The sequence below is a fragment of the Myodes glareolus genome, chromosome 13 (genome assembly GCF_982192425.1).
Source record: "Myodes glareolus chromosome 13, mMyoGla1.1, whole genome shotgun sequence".
NCBI classification, from domain to species: Eukaryota; Metazoa; Chordata; class Mammalia; order Rodentia; family Cricetidae; genus Myodes; species Myodes glareolus.
This window is the reverse complement of record NC_142038.1, coordinates 28,676,505-28,683,243: the sequence shown is the minus strand read 5'-3', so window position 1 is coordinate 28,683,243 and position 6,739 is coordinate 28,676,505. Positions and strand designations below refer to the sequence as shown.

Below are 6,739 nucleotides of genomic sequence, written 5' to 3'. Positions count from 1 at the left end.
TCGGACGTGTCACTCTCAGATTGGTCAGCTACCCATCATCCCAGATGACGCCTCGGAAGAGGCAGGGACTACAGCGTTGGAAATTTACCAACACATGCGCATTATCCTGTTCACCGGGCAGGGGAACTGGATGTCAGCGCCATCTTGCAATGGCGAATGTGGTTGCGGTCCTCTACACCCTCTATTAGGATTAGAGGGGGGTGTGGTGGGAGGATGTGTGGAGGGAATGGGAGGAGGGGAGGGAGTGGGAACTTGGATTGGTATTTTTTTAAAAAAACATCTAATAAAAAAACCAACAAAGATAAATAAATAAATAATAAATAAAATGATTTAAAAAATCCAAATACCAGGTCTCCTCAAGCTATTGGTTATGTGTTTTCCAGAGGCCCCCAATATAATGGAAGCTATCAATAATGCTCTCAGATGCTTACCAGAATTTGATGGTAAGATTCTACTGCTGAAGACACCACACATACTGGTCACCGGATGTGGAAAGGTGCTGTGTAGGCTGATGAAAGAAATAAAAAAGATCATCAATAGTCCTACTTATTTATGAACTCTGTGAACTGCAATAATGACCCTTGTCGCAATATAAGCACATGGGTAATAGTGGCATGAATGTTATGGGGTTACCAACTGCTTTCTGATTGGACTCAAGGTTGGCTCCACAGGAAAAAAACACATGCCTGTTATAAATACGGCCCTGGACCCATGGTTGAGGAGGTCACAGGCCCAAAGTTTTAACCTGACATTAGAATGCTAAGTGAAGCATACTATCAAAACGCTCTCTAAGTCCATCTCTCTACCTTCAGATTAGTACAGCTCTCAGTCCTCCTCAGGGAAGGTTCTCTGCGGGGTGGATTGTGGTTAACATAGAAATTCACAACTGATCAACATATAGAGAGTAAGTACCTGTGGAATGTCTAGCCACACACGCACACATTGGATATCTACATCGACCCAACCACCCAAGGCTCAGAGACCACTGAAGCAGAGAAATATGAAGGAGTCTTAGAGCCAGAGGCCTGGAATGAAACAGTATCTTCTGGACTGGATAGGACCGTTCATTCGTGAGCTCACAGCAGCTGTGGTTACCTGGAAAAGAGCTGAAGAAGAGTAAGGCAATAATATTCTAGCATGGAGGGTGGTCACCCTCATGAGATCCCACCTCTATGTGAGAAGCTATTAGGAGTGCTGATGACTTCTTGAGGAGGGCATGCTTCACAGTAGATCAGCGTGTTCTAATGGATGGCCCTATGCCTATGAGCGTAAGGGCAGCAGAAATTGAAGTCAGTGGGTTATTAAGTTTTTAAAACATACTCAGAAAGATATTTACTATATATCAACATTTAGAGATCAAATAGGATTTTTCTGTGAATATAATTAATATATTAAAAGAAAGAAGAAAGGAGCAAACCAAATTCCACTCTGAAGATAATGTGTTGTTTTAGGGTAGTTTCTCTTTCTGGTGACTAAAGTCAACTAATCTCTCATGTCTATGGAATTCTTTCTGAATAAAGCATCCAGAACACTTTTACCTTAACTGCTGTATTTGGTAGTGGTATGCATCCTTGAACTATCTTCTGACTCAAGGCATCATTGAAAATGTGAAGTGTAGCTATTGGAGAAGTAATAAATCAATAAATAACTCAGTTAAAAAGGAAGCTAAGTCAAACATTTTCAAAAGCATCCTCATCCTTTGATGCTTAATTGTTCATTGGCTGACTGTGTTTGCCATATCTAAATAGAGGCTGATGATGCAGAAATGAGCTGGAAGCTAACTGAAACAGGGAAGCAAAAAATGAGTGTAGAGGAATAAAATGGGAGATTTTTCACTGCTCGAGTGATTCTAAGGGTGTTTGCATTTCATCAAACTAAAGTCACTGTAAGACTCGTAATTTACAGGTGGAAGAAATTAAACAAGAGACAAACCCATGTCAGAAAATTTGTATGAACACTTTGGCAAGCTTCAGTATATAGATCATTTTGATTAAATATTGAATCGACAGTCTTATATACTAGTTTCTTCGCTTAATAGTTAAACAGTGCAACATTTTCTGCAACTTTAAATTTGATAAGCACCTACTTATCATGATGGCAATTAGGTATTTCAATTATTTACTTTTCTTGACTCATAAAAATAAACCCTATGTTGGTATGTTGAGTGAATCTACTGGGTTACAGACCACAGGCCTTCTTGTTATATTTCGTGGTCTTTTTGTGAAGTGTCTGCTATCACCATCAGGGATAGGAGTTCTTCTATTCATCTCCTACAGGGTTTCACAACATTTATAACAGAAATCATGGATGATTGGATGTCAGTTTCCTGCCTTACATATTTCCCATCTATCTGCAAAATCTATAGCATCTCTTATGTCCTCTCCATCAGGCTAGGAGGTAGCACTCCAATATAAAGACTTCTCATTTCCCACTCAGATGTGCTCTGAGACCTCATGGGGAAAGCTTGAGTTTGTTTCATTTGTCTGACATTGACTTGCAATCTCTTGTCCACCTAATACTAATACTAAATAATATTTGTTGAACTTTTAATTCCATCTCCCATAACTGTAAGTTTCATTCAGTTAAATGCTTAGTCAACTTGAGCTGGTATTCCCTTCTCTGCTAATTTATGTGATCAAATCATCCCAGTTTCCTTCCCTGTGACACAAAGCAGAGGCCATCACTTAGGGTCTCCCTATAACTTATGTTTTAGTTATTCCATTCTCAATTATTTTTAGAAGAATAAAATCCACCTGCACAAGGACTACTTCTATGTAAGCATCCTTTTCAATTTTTCCCATTGTTATCTTTGAAAGGTTTTGTTTCCCTCCTTTGACTGAGATATACCAGTAAGAGATGAGAGGAACGACCTTTCCGCTTCTGAAAAGTCTGAAAATAGTGGGTTCTAGGAACAATTGCCAAGGGACCTTTCAAATAAATAGTATGTTGAAATAGAGAAACTTTGGCAGAAAGAAGCTCCACACCAAATGTCAGCACAAAAACAGACCCCTCAGTCTTAATTGCAGCTAACTTCAAACTCTACCAATGGCGCCAGTGGCCCCAGTGGCGCTCCTTCAGGCTGCTCTGTAGGGTACACGGTGTCCGCAGCACAGATTGCTAGTTTAATTTGTTTCAATATGTTTTTGTGGCAGCTTGCTACAGAGGTGACAGAGGGACCCAGTCTCTGGGGGTATTAAAAATGGACAAAAGTGTTTTGAGGTTTTCTGGTGGCAGCCAGTTCTGTGCCTTCAAGGAAATGTTTCTTGACAATAATTATAAGAAAAATACCAATGTCTGATTTCCAAAGTTTGACAAAATGGGAAGTCTTTTCTATTTGCCAGGAAAAGGAAATTAGTGGATGCCTTGATCTTTGTGATTTAATGGAGTCTTAAGTGAGAGTTAGGAAGGGGAGAAACTGTGAATTGTGCCCCAAATAGGCTGCCACGTCCTAAGGGACACTGTGTTTATCAAGGCATACTGTTTTTCAAGGTATATGTTGTCAATTTTGTCTTTTACTAATTCATTAAGTTTTCGGTTTGTTCTCTACCCAAGTTTGAAAATTATTCCTTTAAATTCTATTAGAAGAAGTAAACACGAAGTCCCACCCCTTAACCATGAAGTTATTTGCCATTGACCCCTGGGAAAGGGAAAATCCGTTTTCTCCAGCTGAGTGTCATTGCGTATACCAACCCCACTCCATAGCAAGATGTGTGCATACCCTGGAGCGGTGATCAATACAAACAGATGGCATGTGCATTTTGTTTTATTTTGGTAATTTTTGTCTTACTGAATTTTTCAAAATCTGATTTTAGTGTTTTTAAATTTCTCTTATTTTCATGATTCTTTTTTTGTTTATTGACTTTTTGCTGTTTTTTTTTCCCTGTTTGCTTATTTGGTTTTGGTTTTGGTTTTGGTTTGTTTGTTTTAAGAAAGGGAAAGACATTGGGTGGGTTAGGAGGTGGGAAACATCTGGGAAAGGGAAAAGAATATGATGAAAATATAATGTATGATAGCAAAAATTTAATAAAAGTTTTTATTAAAAGTGTCTCCTAATCACTACATTTTAATATATTCAATTTTGATATCTAGCTAGTCAATTTTCAAACTTCCGAACAATTCAATAAAAACTGTATAACACATGAAAGTAAACTTATTGTTATCAGTTCTTAATTTTGAGTCTGTTGTTTCCATGTAAATGTTAACAAGAAAAGTATCAGGAGAGAAGTGACCATAACAATTGGCAGACATGTTTAATTTTAGCTTTTAAAGTTTTCTTAAATACAAAAGACAGAAGTCTGTGCCCTCATAAAGTACCGAGCAACCAGTAAATTACATTTTAAAAACTTCAGTCACCACATCGTGTCTTACTTGTTTTCTGCCGTTCCTTCATTCTTTGTGTTTTTCTTCCATTCTCAATGTAGGGTTGATAATGACGCACAAGGTGAGTGATTCTTCACAAATTGATAGTCCTATAGCATCATGTGCAGACCTTCTTTAGGTGCTTTAAACAGTTAATGCCTGTCTGAGAGATTCCATATTTATCTTACAACGTTGGATTAGTTTAGCTCTAATCCTGTATTGACCAGAAATCAGAAGATCAGCATTTATTTACCAAGACAATCCATGCTTACCTAGTTCAGCTCACATTAGAAATGCTGTGTAGGAACAGAGAAGCTTGCACAGCAAGGAGGGGCATTTGCTCCCAAGCTTTACAGACTAATTTCAATTCCCATGACCCACATAGTAAAAGGAAAGAATCAACTCTCACAGTTTCCCTTCTGAGCTCCACACACAAACATGGAAAAACTCTCTCTCACACACGCACAGATTTTTCTTAAATCTTGTGTAAGATTATCACAAACCTTGGCTTTGTCTTTTCCAGTCCTTCAGCAGTTTCTTACCTAGTCTCTAGCCTTTGCAGGTGCTGGCTATCAAGGTGACCACCCAGTTTAGCTTTGCTGTCAGTGTTTTATGTAATCCAGCCACAGCTTCCCTTGTTTTCAGTACTATATTGAGTAATAGTTCTGTGTGGTAAGGAGAACCAATTACAAAAAAAAAAAAAAAAAGGAAATAGAATATGTCAAGATGCCACTACTAATTCCACATGATGGCTATTACTGTAATTTCCATTCAGACGTCTCAGAGGGCATCTAAACCCATTGGGTTTCACAGAGGAGACTAATAAACAACATTATTAGGCTTGGAGGAAAAAAAAAAACCATTGGCTAAAATAACTGAAAAAAAAAAAAAGCCAGAAGGAGACAAAAAGGGTAACACTTTCTCACAAACTCTTTTGGGAATCCTACAAAACACATTCCAACTATTAGTCAGCATGGCAATGTTTGTCAGAAGTTTTTCTTTTTGGATTCCTATAAATTCACCCGATAAATAAACACACACTTTATTATTTTTAATGATACATGGTAGCAGATAACGTAGCCAGCAGGAATGTTTCCTGATGTCCCTGTTCCACCTCTTGCTACTCCATTTATAATTACCCAAAAAATTCTGAATAAATAGTTGTGACTTAAATTTTTTTCAGTTCTATGAAATCAAACTGGGACATTTTGAAACTGGAGAATAGTTGATAGGGCCATGTCTTAGGCCATTTTATGTGTCTATGGCAAAATTCCCGACACTGGATATTAATAAGGAAATGAGGTTTATTTGCAGTAACAGTCATATTTCTGAAGACGGGAAACTCAAGTCAAGTGGCTTTTGCTGAAGGCCTCTTATTGCTCCATGCATGGACCAAGAGCCCAAGGCAATGGTCCACAGGGTGATGAACCGCAAGGGAAGGTTGAGCCCTCTAAACTTGTTGGCAACAACCTAATCTCAGAGTTATTTCCAACTAGGGTGCAAAAACATTTCTGTAAGGCAGCCCTGATTTACTCTTAAGGGCTCAGCCTCCTGCCTTCCACCCTCTCAGGCCCCACCTCAAAAGGAATTAAGGCTCTGCGTGAGTGTTGATGATGAACACGGAAGGCCTATCCCTCCCAGGCCTCATTTCCTTTGGATACATACTCAGGTGCAGGATTGCTGGATCACATGTATTTCTAGTTTTAAATTCCTTAGGAAAAAAATCCATCCATACTGTTTTTTTTAATTTACTTTTTTATTTATTTATGAAAATTTCCACTTTCTCCCCTCCTCCCAATACCCTCCCATTCCCCCCTCCCCCCACTCTCTCCCCCCTCCCTCCGGGTCTAGGAAGGTGAGCATCCAAACAGACTAGGATCCCAAAAAGCCAGTACATGCAGACAAACAAGACCCAGTGCCATTGTCAATGGCTTCTCAGTCAGTCCCCATGTCAGCCACATTCCTAGAATCCGGTTTGATGACATGCTCGTTCAGTCCCAGTCCAGCTGGCCTTGGTGAGCTCTCATTCGATCAGTCCCCATGTATCAGTGGGTGAACGCACTCCTCGCGGTCCTGACATCCTTTTTCATGTTCTCCCTCCTTCTGCTCCTCATTTGGACCTTGGGGGCTCAGTCCAGTGCTCCAATGTGGGTCTCCGTCTCTATCTTCATCCATCGTCGGATGAGGGTTCCCTCTGATCCTGCCTTCCTTGCTCACGTTCTCTTCTCTAAATAAGAAGGTGAACCTGAAGAAAATCATATAGTTATCCTCCTGGATATTGGAAGTAGACAAGATTGCCAGGCCAACTTGGGTGCACGGGGGGTGTGGTGGAGGGGTGGAAGTAAGGGGATAGGGCTAGAGAGAAAGGAGAGGGGGAGGA

The 6,739-nt window shown here is 39.7% G+C and overlaps 1 long non-coding RNA gene across 1 annotated transcript; it reads right to left on the bottom strand.

The window, feature by feature from the left end:
* Positions 1-431: 431 nt before the first annotated feature.
* On the bottom strand, positions 432-4,994 carry LOC146891724 (uncharacterized). The gene is made up of 3 exons (XR_014996934.2): positions 4,863-4,994; positions 4,369-4,522; positions 432-508 (listed from the first exon to the last, which is right to left on the bottom strand). It is a non-coding gene; the product is annotated as an uncharacterized LOC146891724 (long non-coding RNA).
* Positions 4,995-6,739: the final 1,745 nt, after the last annotated feature.